Genomic DNA, 18376 nt, shown 5'->3' with positions numbered 1-18376 from the left:
GGCCTGCAGGCATACATGCAGGTAGAATGCTATATAATAAACAAACAAACAAATAAATAAATCTTTTTTAAAAAAGAAAGATAGGGTTTTTCTGTGTAACTTTGGCTGTCCTCAAATTCAGAGGTCTGCCAACCTCTTCCTCCCAAGTGCCAGGTTCTGGGTTTGACATGGACGTTATTTTAATCCATCAGATCTGTAAACCTAAACCTCACTGTCTTCCCCAGCTCCATTTGCCTCCTTCACAGGAAAGAGGAAGGGGCCTTTACATTCCTTCATCATATGTGTCCTACAGATTTAAGATTTGGGGGCCTCCCCAGGAGCCCCTGACAGTCTGAGACAGCTGTTTGACTCCTTCTGAGCACTTGCCTAGAGAGGGTACCCTCAACCTCTACAGGCTGGTGTTCCTGGGCCCCAGGCACCTTCTTGACCTGGGGATCCTTCTTGACTGCTGGACCTCAGCTGCTGTCTGCAGATCCCTCTTGGCCTTTGGGCACATCTTGTGGAGATAGGCCTGCCCATTCCCACACTGCTCTTATTGGCAGTGGTGGTGGGGTGGGGTGGGGGAGTTAAGGTCCACGGACCAGCTTGGTCTTTTAGGGAGTCTTGGCAAAGGTCTTTATCATCTATCCATCTCACCGGGAGGTTCCAGTCTGAGTTGTGACGTGGAAGGAGTGTCCTATCCTATCCTAGCTAGCCAGACACCACCGCTCCCTTACGCGTCTGAGTCCATTCTCATCTCTGCTGTAAAAGCTCTTGGGAAGCAGAAGCCCTTCCAGTTTGTCCCCGGTACCTCAACATAATACCCTGTGTTGCAAAACAATGGCACTCTGTTGACAGTGAATGAAGACTCTGCCTTCTTTAGAGGACAGGTGGATTTGCAGCTGGCAAGGAGAAGGGCTGGGGCTGGGGCTCAGTGGGTAAGGCGCTTGCTTAGCACACAGACAATGTCTGTCTCTGATCCCAAGCACTGCAGGAACCCTGGCTGGCACAGATTGGCTGGTCTGAGAAGGGGGAAGAGAGAGGTCTAAGGTTCAAGAGCGCCCTCTGCTACATACAGAGCTTGCGGCCAGCTAGGGATATGGGATCTTTAAAATGGACCTGTGGTCTTCTTTTGTCTTGTTTTGACAAGGTCTTTGCTCTATTGTTCACTTTGTCCAGGAGGACAACATTGATGGCCTTGGACTTGTGATCCTCCGGCCTTGATCTGCCGAATAGCTGGGACACCATGCCCTGATTTTTGTTTCTTCCCTCAAGCTAGAGACAAAGGGCACTTTGCCCACTGAGCTACACTCCGACCCCATCTGTAATCCATTCTAAGGGAGAAAAATTTGCTTGGATCAAAGAGCAAAAAGGATGAGGCCACTGTGAATTTTGCCAAGTGGATGTGAAAGAGGCTCCCCCATAACATGGAAGAAGAGTTGACAGGGATAAAAGGACCTTGGAACAGGAGCCCATGCAACTGGTGATTGACCTAAGATGGCAAATATATTCAAATCTGTGGACCCTCTTCTCTTACACAGACAGACAGACAGACAGACAGACAGACAGACAGATGTGGAAGTATGTCCCCCTTCCCATTCAGGGGGCATGTGGGAGCCACCAGGGAGGATGGGGCCATTTCACACAGGAACAGGACAGGAGGCCTAGGCTGTGTCTCCTCTCATATACAAGATGCCCCCAGGTAACAGCCAAACAAGGACAGTTGGTTGTATAGGGATGGCTGTATTGCTGTGGGGGTGGGAGGTGGGAGGTGGGAGGTGGGAGGTGGGAGGTGGGAGGTGGGAGGTGGGAGGTGGGAGGTGAGGTGAGATACCTAGGAAATAAGACCTTAAAGAAACTGGCAAGAGATCTCTCCTCAGTACAACCCAAGTACCAGTTTGAAGTACCACAAGCGCCCACTAGAAGAAGCCTTGCTTGTTGGAGGAGGAAAACCTTTGCAGGCTAAATAAGCGCTGACTAAATAAAAGCAAGGCTATGGGGGTAATCAACCAATTTCTCACAGCCCATTTTCCAAAGAGAGGCTGGGCACCCCATACACTGAGTGTGCTGTAACAGGCTATGCATACTGTACTGTGAGGGACTCCTAAAACAGAGCTTGTGGGTGGACAGGTAGCCCTGAATCCTTGAGATCTGAGGATTAGGGAAATGAAAGGATGGAGGGGATGACATTACTAACTTCCACTATTGACCCTTACAATGAGCCAGCTGTTAGGGGCTTCCCCCACATTCGGTTCTCATTCTTCTCTCCCTCCTGCAGAGACCAGAAGCTCAGACTTCACTGCCCGATACAGAGTGGCAGTTTATATTAAGTCAAATTAAACGAAGTAACACATTCAGTCCCTTGTTCCTAGTGGCTAGGGCAGCTAGGCAACATCTCTGTACTACAGGAAGTTCCCTGGCAGGTCGCACAGATTCACACAAGATCACATTTCCCATAGGGGAAGCTCAGAGTCCAGATGAACGTCGATATGACCTAGGGACTAATCGGGGCTGCTGAGTTAATACGACAACCAGGAGTCCCAGGCTTTTCACCTGGCTACTGATGTCTAAGGCCATCTCAGGATTTTTTTTTTTTTTTCCTTCTTAAACGTTTAGTCTAAGGGGCTGGAGAGATGTCTCCACTCCACTTGGATGCATCTGCACCATTCAGGCTTACAGCGGCTGGAAATGAATGCAACTTGATTCATTTTGAACTGGCAGAGTCAAGACAAAGCAGACAAGAGCTTAGACCCTGGGCGTCTGCTTTCTTTGCAGATTGTAGCATCCATTCGCCTCCTCCAGTCATTTATTCCATAGACACAACATTGAGCACCAGCTAGTGTTAGGTTTCCAGAAACCCTATCTTTTGCCTCCTGGGGTTGCTAGAAGAGGCTTGAAGCTCCTTAAAGAAAAGACAGAGCTGTTCGTTATCTGTAACTAAAAGGAGCCCTCGAGATCCACTCCGTGCCAAGAAGAGTCATCTAAAGAGGGGATGGCGCCTATCAGATGGCCTCAGGCCAGAGCTCTTCAGCTGGCAGGAACAGGTCCCAGGTCAGAGAGGGGCGGACCGGGGCGGGGCGCGCGCCAGGTACCTGAGGTGGCCGCCAGAGGGCAGCCAGGGAGCGCGCCTGGCCGGGGCGAAGCCCCAGGTAAGTGTAGCTTAAGTGGGGCCACCCCCTTTCTGGGGCCCAGTCTCTCGGGGACCTGGTGTGTGTGTGTGTTTGACTCCAAGATGGGGGTCAGAGCGCGTGCACGCGATGGTCCCGGAGCTAGGGCTCAGTTCCTGTAGATGTTGGAACCTGGGGTGGGGACCGTTCCTGAGCACCGTTGGGGCGCGGGCAGGGCCTGGCGCCCAGCTGCCCTCCTGGGTTTGCCTGCCCTCTCTCTCTTTCTCTCTCTTCGTTGCCGGAGACTCCGGGCTGCAGGAGAGCTGTCCCGGGACAGCGCCGCGGATCGCTCCGCCGGCGCGCTCTTACTCCGGGATTTAGCCCACAGCCCGGAGCGGAGGGTGTACCTCGCGCGGTCCCGGGTGTGTCCCCGGCGCAGAGTGGCGCGGGGCGCGGGCGGCAGGTGGGGGAGGGGCGCGGGAGGTGCGGACAGCAGGCGGCGCTGGGGCGAGCGCGCCCGCGAGTGAGTCAACAAGTGCAGAGCCCAGCGAGCGCGCGCGGGTGGCGGGAGGGGCCTGCAGGTGGTGGCCGGCGTCGCGGTCCCTCAGTGCCCGGCCGGGGTCGGGTGGGCGGGATCCAATGTTTTTGGTGACTGGCGTTTGTGTGGGGGGTGTCTTTGGTCCTGGGCGCTCGGCTCAAACGGGCTGCCTGGAGTTTTGGAGTGGGAACCCGAAAGCACGTGGAGCCCTTGGGTGTGCGGGTGCAGGGTGGAGGGTGTCCTCCGAGTCAGCCGGGTCTGCCCCTGGAAGGCCCCTCCCCGCCGTCTCACAGGTTTAGGGAAGTGTTTCCATCCACTCGGGGCGCCGCCGGGAGCTCAGGATGGCGACCCTCCCTGCCTGCTCCCAGGAGTCTCCGGCCGTCTGAGAACTCCGAGGTGGAGCAGGGCAGAGCGACCTGATTTTCCACCTGTGTGTCTGATAAACCTTAGCGGTTCCCTTGGGAGAAAGGTGGGGATGCTGAAAGTGGAAACCCGATCTCAGTGAGACTTGAGCCAGTGGGATCCAGGTGAAAGGTCGCTGTCAGTCGGGTTGTGCAGCCGGCAGGCTTTGATCCTCGCCGCAGCAGAGGGCAGGGGAGGAAAAGGGGCATCCCTGAGGCCCCAGAGCAAGGCGAAAGCCTCTTGGAGAAGCCAGCCCCTTTTAGTTCAGGTTCTGTCTCGTCCCCCACCCGGAGAGATCGCGCCTTCCATCGCTGCCTCTGACGGCCAGTTGGCTCCCAACTGAAAAAAAGCAGAGCCGTGGGGTGAACTGTAAGCTTTGTTCTCACCATCACACTTCCCACAAGTGTTCTGCACCTGCTGCTGGCCTCCTCCCTAACCCTGCAGCCCAGACTGCTGTCCTGCCACGCAACAGAAGCTGCTAACTGGCTTTCGGGCGAGCCTCCCTCCCTCCTATACCCACTCCCTACCCATCGCGGAGGGGGTAGGGTCCTGCGCAGGGGGGAGGGAGGCGTCTATTTTGCAGCTTTATTTCTAGCCAGACCTCCCTCCCTTTTGTTCTTCCCCAGTTGTTCCTTTTTCAGCTCCTCTTTTCTTGCTTCTGCTTTCCAGGCCCAGTTCATGGCTTCTTACACAGTGGTCTTGGGTCACACTACCTCGTGTCTACTCTGGTCCAGGCTTTCTTTGGGGTGCCCCACAGTCACTCAAAGATAGTCTGAGTCTGGACGGGTCTCTCAGACAGGAGTCCTTCTCATTCTATCAGACTACATTTGCCTCTGAGGGGTCTGGCCTCTCCCCCTGGGACCGGCTGGCCCTGACCTGGAACAGTGTAGGCTAGAATACAGACTCCTGCTGCAGCATACAATCTGACATGTCACCTCTAGAAGGAGCGGCTCTTGATCAAATAATTGACCCCTAAGGGATTCTTAGAGTCTCAGGTTTTCCTCAGGCCTTTCGGGGTCAGCTCCTTTGCTGGGTTCTCGGCCTTTCAGTCCTGGGCTATGTTCACACTGGTTTCCAATCCTGAATCTTCTCTATTGCCCCTCAGGGTCAGTCACCCTTGTCCCTCACTGTACTACTTGACTTGGGTGCTGTTGCCCAAGAAAGCTTGATCCTCCCGCCTAGAATTCCACGGACCCCTTTCTTTCCTAACTCTGCATCCTTAGCCACAGCTGTCATGCCATTTCCTGATGGTAGCCTCTCCATAACACCCCCCCCCCCCCCCGTGTCTCTGGATCCTTAGCACTGCACATCCTGGAGGTGTTCCATGAACTGCCCCCAAGTTTCTGAGAACTTCCCATCCCATGCCTGGAGCCCAGCTCAAATTAGATCTCCTTCAGAGGGCTGTGGAGTCTTCCAGGTTCCTGGCCTTCTCCTCTAGGCTCCTGGATGCCTTGGTTACATTGTGTTCTATGCCGAGCTGGGCTCCTGAATGGCTTGGTTACATTGTGTTCTATGCCAAGCTGAGCATTCTCAGCTGTTGCCTTCTTAACCAAGAGCTGGCATTCTGTGTCCTGAGTTGGGCGGTGTTTCAAGGGGTCCAGGCCTTCACTGGTTTTTAGGTTCTTGAAGTACTCAGAGAGGTAGACATCAAGATTATCACCTCCATTCTACCCATTGGGAAGCAAGCTCAGAAAGGGCCAGGGACCTGCCTGACTCACACAGCTTGTGTGCGGGTGGGCAGAGCTGAGGTGGAATTCAGTCCTGCGGGCTCCAAGCTGTCATTACATACAAAGATTTGTTGTTTGACCTGAAGGTGTATGTGTCCCACATCTCCAGTGTCCCCTCAGTATCTGGCCCTGGTGTGCAGGGCATACTGGTGGCATGGGACTCTTCTGGATTCTAGGGAAAGGACTTAATCAGACAGATAGGTAATGGGATCCTTGACTCCAGAGGTTGTGACATCAGTCAGGGAGGCCCTGGAAACAAGCTGTTTCTTATCTGGCTTTAGAACTGTGGAGTAAAGAGCTCTGTGGGGTGAAGGGGTGGGGGTGGGGTCCTCAGGTCTGCCCTTCCAGCGTTCCCTAAGTGCCCATCCCTGAGGGACACTTTCAGTCCCCCTTTTGAGCCTTCAAATAAGTTTCTTTAGGAGGCTCCCTTCCCTTCTCTTGCAGGCCACTGTCAGAGGAAAATGAGTTCCTGCTGTGAAATCCCGTTACCATAGCAACCGGTAATGTGAGGCCCAAGTCTCCTGCTCCTAGGTCTCTGCACTATGTGCTCGGAGGGGCTTTTTCTGTGTTTGCTGCCTGAAGAAATGAAATATTCTGCTTTGCTTTCCTTTTGCGTAGATATTAAATTCTTTTGTTTCTTCAAACCAGTGACTTCTGGGTACTGTTTGTGTCCCAGCAGGTGGTCGCCAGGCAGCTGGCACACCATTAGTCATGACCCCAGGGTGATGACCCTGGTTTAGGTCACATTTATGAGTGACATCCAGTGCTCCATGGGTAAAAGCTCTGCTGTCTTAAATGCTTGTCAGGAAAGAGGTTCAGCAAGCACTCCGGGGGTGGGCAAGCCAGTTTCCTTCAGCTGCTGTCCATAGGCCTTGTCCATGGACACCACCCAGAACAGGGCATGGCAGACATGTGAGGAAGGCAAAGATGCCATGGGCAGTGATCACAAGCTATTAATATGGGTCAAACGTAGGGGTGGAGAGACGGTTCAGCAGTTAAGAGCAATGGATGCTCTTCCAGAGGTCCCTGGTTCAATTTCCAGCACTCATATGGGAGCTCACAACTGTCTTTAAATCCAGTTCCAGGGTGTGGCACCCCTCCCCCCACACACACATGCAAAACATCAATGCATATAAAAATACATAAGTCAAAAAAACTTTAAACAAAAAAAGAAAAGAAAAAGAAGGAAAAGAAAGAAGTATGGACCAAGTGCTCCCAGATGCAGTTTCCTTATTTAATTCTCTGCCAAGGGAAGTTAGAACTATTAGCGTTATTCCCATTTTGCAGGTAAGAAACTGATGCCTGAGAAGTTAAGCATTTGTCAGATAACACACAGCAAGTACCTGGAATGTCTGCCCTTGTGGCTAAGACTCTGTGCTGCTGTATGGTCAATGGAAGGGCTATGATTTAAGACTGAAATGGTGAACAGGGAGGCTGAACAGACCAGCTGCTCTAAGATTCAAGGTGTAGAGCAGTCGTTTTCAACACCGTATCGGTGCCTCACCGTGGAAAGGCATGTTCTGAGAGGGTTCAGACTGACATTGGTAAATAACCAATTAAACCAGAAAGGACTCAGAGTCCTTGGAAACCAGGGCAAATGTAGACACTAGAACGCCATTGCAGGTGAGAATGAGCAGTGAACAGCTGCATGAGTCACACAAGCAGAAATCAGACCGAGCTACGAGCTAGTATAGAGCTACCCCAGAGGCAGGAGGATAGCTACAGGGCCTGCTATGTAGTCCAGGCTGACCCTGAATTCAGGTTCAAGCAATCCCCCTGCCTTGGACTCATCAGACTTTTTTTTTTTTCTTCTTTTAATTTGATTGGTCAAGCATTGTGTTTATACTGTCAGAATTTATCAATTCCCCACCCCCTTACTGAGGACAGAACTCAGGGTCTTATGCATGGAAACAAAGACTCAACAACCGAGCTATGCCCTAAGCCCAGGATTCACTTTTGTGTCCTTTTTGTATATATAGTATACTTCAATAAAATAAAGCAGAAAAAGGGCTTCAGTGAGTGTAACCCTAGGGTGTAAGAGCACAACTCTTCCAGAAGAACCGTACCTTTCACCTCACCGACTTCACCTTCAACCTTGGCTTTTGGTGACACGTGGGAGGTGACATGAGAGTGGACTTCCATGTTCTAGAAGGAGTTGGCTTGGGGATGGGGTGCAGGGAGAGCCAGGTTTAGCTCTGCTTGTGCCCTTTGCATAGCACTGGCTCTGTCTATAGGGGAGATCACTTAACTAGGAGGTGGCTACTTGGCATGGACCCTACCCCCATCCTCTTACCATGATGGGCCGGGGGCAAACGGATGAGGGTACATATATCCACACCAGCTGGTTGCCAGGGGTTGGGTCTTCCTGGAGGAATTGCAGGATCTGGATCTGGATGTTCTAGGAGCTCAGACCTCAGTCCTCAGAGCGAGCTGTCAGCAAAAGAGCATTGCAAGGCCTGTGGCAGGCTGCAGAGCCCAGCTGTGCTTCAAGAGCGCCCCTCTGTTCACACTGCATTTCCACGCTGCTAAAAATACCCGAGTGCCTTATGTAAGACTGCAGGTACCATGTGGACACCTTATGTAAAAGTACTCCCTAGACCCTGGACAGTCAGTCACATGTCCCCATGACCATTGTGGCACAGTCATGAAGCTGCTGGTGTTTGCCTGTCAAGGAAGAGAGCTGTAGTTGGTGCCCTGTCTTGTCAATAGTGGTTTTGCCTCCTTCACTTGTTGGTGTGGTTTTGTCTTTGGGCGTGGCCCATCTGAGCAGTTGAGTTGATGCTAGGCTCTGTGGGACTTGCTCTTCTGTTGGTCCCGAGTCACTGACAATGGATTCTCTGCTTCACCAAGATGCAGCATCCCAGAGTTAAAGAGCCTCCTGCATCCTTCAGGAGTCCTCTCCTTCCTGACAAGGTGACCGTTCGATTTGGCTTGAGTGCTCACGGTGATGGGACAGCCCATCTCATTTGAGTTCAGTACAGGCTGAAACCAAGGAGAAATTTCACAGGGACCTGGGCTGTACATCCATGGGTTCTGAGGCTTAGAAAGGGTAATCACTGTGGATGAGGTGTGTGTGTGTGTGGGGGGGGGTGTTATAAATCAAACCCAGCACCTTGGGCGTGCCAGGTAAGTACTCTGTAATTGTCAGTCTCTGAGGTATATGTATTACAAAGTTCATCCATTTTTTTTAAAGGTTTATCCATTTTAAGAGCATGTCTTAAGAGTTTCTATTGCTGTGAAGAGACACCATGACCATGGCAACGCTTATGAAGTAAAAACATTTAACTGGGGCTGTCTTACCTTTCGGAGGTTGACCATTCAGAGGTTTAGTCCATTATTGTCATGGCGGGGATCATGGCAGCATAAGCAGATGTGGTGCTGGAGAGGTAGCTGAGAGTTCTATGTCCAGTTCTTCCTATAGGCAGCAGGAAGAGTAAGCCAGTAGGCCTGGCTTGAGCTTCTAAAACCTCAAAGCCCCACCCCTAGTGACACACCTCCTCCAACAAAGCCATGCCCAAGCCCCACCCCTAGTGACGCACTTCCTCCAACAAAGCCACGCCCATTCCAACAAGGCCATGTCTCCCAATACTGTCACTCCCTATGACCCCATAGGGGCCATTTTCATTCAAACCATAGCAAAGCATAAGCTATTTTAATTTTTTTCTCTTTTTGTAGTGCTAGGGATTGCCTATAGGCTTCCCAGGCTAGGCAAGTGCTGTACCATAGAGCTGTAATCCTGCTCTGTATTTTGTTTGTTGTTTTTGAGACAGGGTCTTACCGTATATCCCTGGATGGCCCAGAACTCACTGTGTAGACCCTATCATAAGCCTTGCCTGTCCCGCACAGCAAGATCTCATGGGTTCAGGATCCTTTCTGGAATTCAGCTTGTCCATTCTTTTCTGCGTTCCTCTCCAGTCTTATCTGAATTTATTTTGGTTTAGGATGGGAGGTAAGATGTTTCCTTGATTTTATTAGAGGCCTTAACTTTTGGTACTGGTTTTCTATACCGATTACTTTTCCAGTTGCTTCAGCGAAATGCCTACAAGGCAACCTAAGGAAGGAAGGACTTAATTGTCTCACGACTTGAGTTGACAGGGAGGGGGTGGCTGAGGGAGCAGGAAGCAGCTGGTCATGTGACATTTGCAAGCAAGTAACAAGATGGCGGCTGGTACTCGGCTAGCTTTCTCTTATGCACCCCAGGAATGTCAGCACTGCCCAAGGTGAAGAAGGATCTTTTTACCTCAGTTTACCCAGTCAAGGTAATCTTTCACAGATGTTCCCAAAGGCTTGTCTCCATCATGATTCTAGAGTCTGTCAAGGTAGCAGAACGACAGAGCCATGATAGCCACAGTATTGAAAATTCAAGTAAGGGTTGTAGAGATGGCTCAGAGGTTAAGAGCACTGACTGCTCTTCCAGAGGTCCTGAGTTCAATTCCTAGCAACCACATGGTGGCTCACAACCATCTGTAATGGGATCTGACATTCTCTTCTGGTGTGTCTGAAGAGAGCAACAGTGTGTTCACATATACAATTTTTTTTTTTTTTAGAAAAAAATCAATTATAAAAGGCAGATGTTGTGAGTTCTCTCCCTTCCTCCCTTTCTCCCTCCCTCCCTCCCTCCCTCTCACAGCTCTCAGGTGCACTAGCCAGAGTTACTAGATTTGAGGGGTGCTTTCTTCCTTCTTCTGATGGATGTAGACTGCCAGCTCTGCTACAGTATACAAACATGCAAGATTCCAAGTTTTCAGTTTTTTTTTTTTCTCTTAATTTGTTGTTTTTCCTCCTTGGTCACTTTATCTTTTGTTTTTGTTTTTGTTTTTGTTTTTGTTTTTTTTGAGGCAGGGCCTCACTATGTAGCCCAGGATGACCTGGAATTCACTGTGTAGCAGAGGATACAATTCCTTGATTTTATTTTATTTTATTTTATTTTATTTTATTGGCTCTCAGCTCTTTATCCCCCTGGGTCCACCCCCTGTGCTGGGATCTCAGACATGCACGGCCATGCCTTGCTTAGCTCACATTTCCACCATAACTTTATGTTAATGTCTGGACGTGCAAGCCCTTGTTCCTAATTTCCTTGGTTATGCTTGCCTATGTCTTCATTACTCTTTATGAAGTCTATGGTCATTTCATTGCATTTTCTACACGTATCATTAACATTCCATTTGGGACTGCATTTATGCAATAATAAATAGATGGAGTTTTCCAGCCCGGGATATAGTCTTCCTTGTGGTTTCCATTTTTTATTTTGTCTCCTGTCAGAGCGCTCAGTTAAGTTTCATGGTTGCCTTTAAAAGGGGGTGGTGCACATTTCCTCTTAGGTGTTTTGTGTTTTGAAGACAAGTTTAAAAGTATGTATTCATTTAGTGTGTGAATGCGGAAGTGATTCTCTCCTTCTATTATATGGGTCCTAGGGATCCAACTCAGGCTTGGTGGCTCACTGAGCCATCCTGCCAGCCTCGTGTTTATAGCTTTTGTTGCTCCTAGGAATATAGTGCTTTTCTCCAGCTAGTCCTCCTTCCCTCCATTTCTCCCTTCTTCTTGCTCTATCTCCCTTCCTCCTCTCCCCCCTCCTCTCTTCCTTCCCCCTCCTCCTTTTCCTCTTTCTCCCTCCCTCCCTCCTCCCCTTCTCATCTGAGAAAGGGGAGGTCTCCCCTTGGTATCCCCCCACCCAGGTAGATCAGGTCACTGCAGACTAGGCACATCCTTTCCCACTGAGGCAAGACATGGCAGCCCAGTTAGAGGAATGGGATCCACAGTTAGGTAACAGATTCAGGGGTAGCCCTCACTCCAGTTGTTGGGGACCCACATGAAGACCAAGCTGTACATCTGCTACATATGTGTGAGAGGGGGGTACTAGGTCCGACCTACACTCAGTCTTTGGTGGGTGGTTTAGTTTCTAAGAACCCCCAAGGGTCCGGGTTAGTTGATTCTGTTGGTCTTTCTGTGGAGGTCCTATCCCCTCTGGGTCCCTCAATCCTTCCACCAACTCTTTCACAAAACTCCCCAAGTTCCATCTAATGCTTGGCTGTGGGTTTCTGCATCTATTTCCATCAACTGCTGGGTGGAGCCTCTCAGAGAACAATTATGCTAGGATCCTATCTGAAAGTATAACAGAGCTTCATTAATAGTGTCAGGTATTGTTTTTTGTCCATAGGATGGGTCCCAATTTGAACCAGTCATTGGTTGGCCATTCCCTCAGTCTTTGCTCTATCTTTTTCTTGGAGCATCTTGTAGGCAGGACATATTTTGGGTCGAAGGTTTCGTGGGTGGGTTGCTGTTCTTTTGTTGTTGTTGCTGCTGCTGCTGTTGTTTTGAAACAGAGTTCTTCTGTGTAACTCTGGGTTGCTGTTCTGTTGTTGTTGTTGTTGTTGTTGTTGTTGTTGTTGCTGCTGCTGCTGCTGTTGTTTTGAGACAGAGTTCTTCTGTGTAACTCTGGGTTGCTGTTCTTATCCCTCTACTGGGCATCCTGTCTGCCTGCAGGATATGGAGCCACTTAAGGGTCCATATCCCCCACTGCTAGGAATCCTAGCTGGAATCACCCCATAGACTCCCTGCCCCCATACCCCAGGTCTCTGGCATATCCTAGAGATGCCTCCCCCATACCTTGCCCATCACCAGTTTTTGTCCCCTCTCCTCTGCTCCCCCTACACCTGACCCTCTTGCCCTGCTCCCATCCCCCTACCCTCTCCTATCTGCTTCCCTTCCTCCATTCATCTCCGATGTCTATTTTATTTCTCCTTCTGAGAAAGATTGGAGCATCCTCCCTTAGACCCTCCTTGTTATTTGGCTTCTTTGGGTCTGTGGATTGTAACGTGGTTATCCTATGCTTTACGGCTAATATCCACTTATGAGTACACACTATGCATGCATGTCTTTTGGGGTCTAGGTTACCTCAGACAGGATGATATTTTCTAGTTCCATCCATTTGCCTACCAAATTCATGATGTCCTTGTTTTTAATAGCTGAGTAGTATCCCATTTACACACCAATTTTATACCTCTCCTTAAACAGATCTATCCACCCTGCCTCCAGGGGACGACATGCTGACCGAAATAATATATATAATCATTAACTGCTCTTTACAGCTTAACTACATAGGTTTATAGCTTTAATGTAGTTTGGTTTTGCACACATTTGAGCTTTTGTAAGTAGAGTCAGATATATTCCACTTACCAGTCACATTGCTGTGTGTGTGCATGTGTGTGTGTGTGTATGTGTGTGTGTGTGTTCTGTTCTTGCCTGTGGCTGTAGTTTCTTTTTTATGACTGTAAGTAAAATGCCCACCTTGTTTGTCCCTCACACTTGCAGATGGGCTCTGGGCATTTTACATCTTCCTAGGCCTGGGGCCAGCACCTTTCCAGGTACAAGTTTCTCTGGGCTGTTGTCCCCAAGAGTGGAAGATCAGTCTGAAGCTCTGTGTGTTCCTTCTAGAGTGCCTACTGCCCCTTCTCATGTCATCCACACTTGGAATTTATGCTGCCTGGCTAGAGTGCACGGATCTCTTATTGTGGTTTATACTGGCAGCACATGGGTTTTCATGGGGTCGTGGTGTTTCGGGGGGCAGTGTTTCACAGGGGGCAGTGTTTATGGGTTGCTTGCATTTCCTCATTTACTCTCCTGTACTTTCCTTTACCCTCTCCCTACTCTCTTTCGATTCTCACAGATTCACAGGAGATCTTCACGCATTCCTGTGGTGGCACTAATCTAACACCTACTTCTGTGTTGTGAAATCTTCTCTGGGATGTGGCTTTTCACTATCTTAATAGCATCTTTTGAAGAATAAAATAGTTGGATTCTTCAGTGAGCCTACATCAGATAAAATCCAGTGTTTGTTTCTGGTCCTGTTCTTTTGCAGTTTGAGGCCCAGCCCACTTCATTCATATGACTCCGATGACTAGAACCAACTAGTTGAACTGTGCTTCTCACATTGCTAAGCACCAACTATAAATCAGTGCCTAATGGTTAATACCACACCCAAGGGTTTTAAATGATCTTTTTTAGTCTCTGTGTGGTTTTTGTTTGTTTTGTGTTTTGTTTTTTTGTTTTTGTTTTTTTTTTTTTTTTGAGACAGGGTTTCTCTGCATAGCCCTGGCTATACTGGAACTCACTCTGTAGACCAGGCTGGCCTCAAACTCAGAAATCCACCTGCCTCTGCCTCCCAAGTGCTAGGATTAAAGGCGTGCGCCACCACTGCCCGGCATGACGACACTATTTAGACAGCTGTATTCTTGCGCTGACTAGCTAAACTCTCAAGGAGGCAATCACTTATTAGTTAACTGGAAGGACTAGAGAGATTGTTCTGTGGTTAGGGCAGATGTTAGTTACTGTTGCAGAGGACCTGGGTTCAATTCCTAGCACATGGTGACTTGCAACTATTTGTAACTCAGTTCCAGGCCATTTGACACCCTCTTCTGACCTCTACAGATATTATATACACATGGGGTGCATATACAGACACAGAGGCAAAACACTGATACACATAAAATTAAATAAGAAGAAAAGAGTTAACCGGTAGCTGGCTTTGAATGGTGGTACACACCTTTAATCCAGAACTAGAGAGGCAGAGGCAGGTGGATTTCTGAGAGACAGCCTGGTCCACACAATGACTTTTCAGCCAGTCAGGACTACCTAGAGAGACCCTGTCCCAGCTCCCAGGCCACCTGTAACTCTAATTCCAGAGACCTGACACCATCTTCTTTCCTCCATGGGCACCTGCACATACATACACAGGACAGACGCTCACACAGGCATTCAAATAAAATGAAATCTTTAAAAAAAAAAAGAAAATTAGCTGGAAAGGTTTGCAACCAGCTAGGAATGGATTGGTGGATATGTTTATGCAGTGTGTACAAGCCCCTGTGTTTGATCTTAGTCTTTCTCCAGGGATTCCAAAAGTTAGTGGCAAACTGCTTAAACTGCCTTAAACATCTGGCCTTGGCGGGGTTTTTGTTGTTTTGTTTTTTTGTTTTTCGTTTTTTTCCTTACTTAGTTTAAATTCAGTTTCAAGTTTTAAAACAATTTTCTCTCAGTCCCCCGTGGCAAGCTAATGAAGAACACTGGCTTAATTTAGAAGGAGAAGTGCAGGAGTGAATGTCATTTCCCACAGTTCATTTTGGGAGTCTAAATTCACCCTTCTCTCTCCTTAATGGACAGCATATCAGATGAGGGGGGTTGGGGTCAGGGGTCAGAGCCAGGGTTCCAGCAGAAGCAGTTCTCCTGGGGACTGTGTGCTCTAGAAGGTCCTGTCTAAATCGCTGGGCTCTGAGCAGCGTCTTCTAAAAGGAAAAAGGAAATGAATTCTCTTCTGGTTTCTTTCTTCCTTTTCTTTTTAATGTCATCAAATCACACGGGTTAGAGACAGGGAACGACCCAATTTCAACTGGTTTCTGACTTGTCACAGTGCTTGTCCTGGTTAATGTCAAGGTCCGGGAGAGTATTTGATCAAGAGCAAGGGACCGTGGGTGAGACTGGCAAAGGAAAGGTCAGAGATGAATATGAAATTATCCCGAGCCCCTGTGTGGTAAGCCGCCCGGGTTGTCTTGCAGCTCACACAGCTGGCCGTGTTGTTCCACGGTCCATTCCCCAGATCTTCCAGAGCGTTCCCTGACCTTAGGTGGGGGAGTGCTGTAGCTGGATCTACTGGGACTGGGATCCACAACTCAGCATTTTGACTGGTTGTGGTTTTCCACAATGGACTCCTTTTGTTGCAAAAAGAAGTTTCCTGGATGACGAGTGAAGACTACACTTACCTGTGGATGTACGGACTAAATGTTTGGACTCTAGTTAGGTTTAGTAAAGTAGTGGTGTAGGTTCTTCTCCAGGATCCAGGACTTATCTAGCCCTTTGAGGTTGAGCTAGGTTCTCAGTACTAGGCATGATTGAGCTTGTTGTTAAGCACGTCTTTTTTTTTTTAAAGACTTATTTATTTATTTTATATATCCGAATACACTGTCACTGTCTTCAGGCACACCAGAAGAGGGCATCAGGTCCCATTACAGATGGTTGTGAGCCACCATGGGGTTGCTGGGAACTAAACTCAGGATCTCTGGAAAAGCAATCAGTGCTCTTAACCTCTGAGCCATCACTCCAGCCTGTTGAGCAGGTCTTAAGTCCAATTGTAGTTGTTGCTTACCACCAAGGTACGTGTATCACTGCCGCACGCTTAGAAGATATCATGAGTTGTTGTGATCCATATGAGTCAAGCTCTGTATCTGAAGTTGCATGGTATTTCCAACAGTAGGGATTTAGCATCCACTTCTGAGGGATAGCCAAGGATGATAGCAATAGGTGATGTAAGGAATCATACTATCAACCATCTAACTTAAAAAAAAACAACCTATAATATATCTAATTCTATGTATAAGTAGACATATATAGTTCAAATGGAATTTTCTCATCTTGGCTGACAATGTTCTTTCCATCTAACAAAAAGCCCAATACCAGGCATAAGAAGCTGCCTTTTGAGTTGTTGGTTAGGTTGCCCAAAAGACTCCCTAAACATCTTAGTTTTGATATGGGGGTCTCTCACTGAACCTGGAGCTTGTTGATTTTGCTAGACTTGTTGGCCAACAACTCCCAGATATCCTCCTGTCTCTGCATTTGCCAGCAGTGGGATTATAGTTGGGCTCCACAACTCTCCTCTTTTCTTTCATGGGTGCTTGGGATCCAAATCCAGGTTATTATGCTTTCGGGGTAAGCACTTTGCCAGTTGAGTGTCTCCCTATCTCCTGGGGCATCTTTTATAGGATCATTAATCTGATCACTCCCCAAGACCCAATGTACCTTAGGGGTTCAGATTTCAGCGTTACCCAATCCTAGCTGTCTCTCAGGTACCACTGAATAGGTTTCTGCTGTGAACATCTTGCTTGGCTAGAGCTGTTGCTGGTTGTGGACATGGTGGGTACTTCCAAGTCCCTTCTATGGTCCATGTGGAAGACAGCTTTGGACTGAGTGCTTTATGGTAGCAGTTTGCTAACCAAGGATGTAAAGCACTTTGTTTTAACTGTTCCAGTGTTCTATGATGATAGATGGTTTCCCTTTTGTTTTGGGGAGCCAGGATCTTGTTGTGAGCCAGGCTGATCTGAAATTTATCTTCTTCCTCAACCTCCCTAGTGCTGGAGTTATAGGGATCTGTTACCATGTCTGGATATTACTATGGTTTCTAAGTTGCTGGCAAGGAGATGCCCCCATAGAAACATCCTTTATGGTTGTGTACAGAAGTGCCATGTGGGCTGGGCTGGCCTTAGACTTCCCTGACTTCATCCTCAGGTTCTGGTGTCAAGGGAAAGTGAGTCACCATTGGTAGACAGATCCAGAAATACTAATATTTTAGCAAATTGGAATAGCTGGGAATTTAAAGGTTCCAGAGGAAATTGCAGCTGCCATTGTGGACTTGGAAGTCCTCATCCAGCTATCACTGAGAGGTCAGGGTAGGAAGAATAGGCCAGGGACAGCTAGGATGTAACTGTGCGCCGACCCTGCACTTTGAGGACCTAATGTCCAGAGCCTAGGCCAGTGTGATATGGCTCAGGGAACAGTTAGAGACGTGCTCTTGGAGTCCGTGGCCTTGAAGAAAGATCACTGTATGATAGTCTCAGGTGTGAGATCTAATAGATTCGGAGCAGGGACCCTTGGGGTGCTGGCTTTGGCCTGGGAGACAGACAGCACATGGAAATAAGTCAGGAGAAGGCGCAGCTGGAAGTGGAACTTGCTTGGGGTGTGCAAGTCAAGAAGAGACTTGCTGTAAGTTGCAGCGAGTTAAAAAAACATGGCAGGTGGGAATCCTTGCAGGCTGTTGGCAGCGGGCCACCAGATGGTAACAGGATTCTGACCTATAGGCAAGGCCAGCAATGGCCATCTCAGGATAGATCTTTAGGAGTGAAGAGAATTAAGCCTCTGTAGGGGAAGGGCTGGACCAGAGGAGTCCTGGTCCTCCGGTCTGAGGCTGTGGGCCAGTGGGAGCATAGCTAAGCTAAGCAGCTCACAGGAAGATGGCTCCGGCTGGAGATTTCACCCTGATTCTATTGCTTCCATTCTCAGGGGCCCTCCGTGATAGTTTCCTCCAGTTTCCTCATCTGTAAACTGGCTATTTATGGCACTGGCATAGCCATCATGAGAAGTCATATACAACACAGTCAGAAGTGTTCTCTGCCCATGGGGATGGCTTATGTTCATATTAGAGTTTCCCACTTTGCCCTGGGGGTGTCCTTTTGCACCTGGAATCACTGTGAATGGGGTTCACATGCAGAACCACCATTGTCTGATTGTAAGTGGCATTGCATGGCCTTAGTGCTCACCTCGTTTCTGGGGCAGCTGAGTGCTGAGTCAGACTTGATTTTTCAGCTTAATTATGGTATTTCTGGAGACATCTCTTTGGCTTGGTCCCCATTTTCTTTAATCCTTGTTTATTCTTTTTCATAGCATTTAGCCCCTGAATTGCTTCCAGCCCTCCTTGACTCAATATATATACATAAGTGTGTCGTCTGCCTGGATCCTGTTATTCTGAGATATAAGCAGAGGCAGTAAAAGGTCTGTCTTGACTGGGTGAGGATGCAGAGCATTCCCCAGCCCCATAGCAGAAGAACTGCAGGCAGTGTGTGTGTGTGTGTGTGTGTGTGTGT

General features: G+C 48.7%; 1 protein-coding gene across 1 annotated transcript in view; it reads left to right on the top strand.

Annotated features, from left to right (window-relative positions):
• The first annotated feature begins 3105 nt into the window (after positions 1-3105).
• The window catches only part of Rph3al (rabphilin 3A like (without C2 domains)), a 138282-nt gene continuing 123011 nt past the window's right edge, over positions 3106-18376 (top strand). Inside the window, exon 1 of the mRNA XM_029546600.1 lies at positions 3106-3128. The gene's annotated coding sequence lies outside the window, so the exon portion shown is untranslated. The remainder of the gene's footprint in view (positions 3129-18376) is intronic.

The sequence above is a fragment of the Mus pahari genome, chromosome 14, assembly GCF_900095145.1.
Source record: "Mus pahari chromosome 14, PAHARI_EIJ_v1.1, whole genome shotgun sequence".
Lineage (NCBI taxonomy): Eukaryota > Metazoa > Chordata > Mammalia > Rodentia > Muridae > Mus > Mus pahari.
This window is presented reverse-complemented; position numbering and strand designations above follow the sequence as displayed.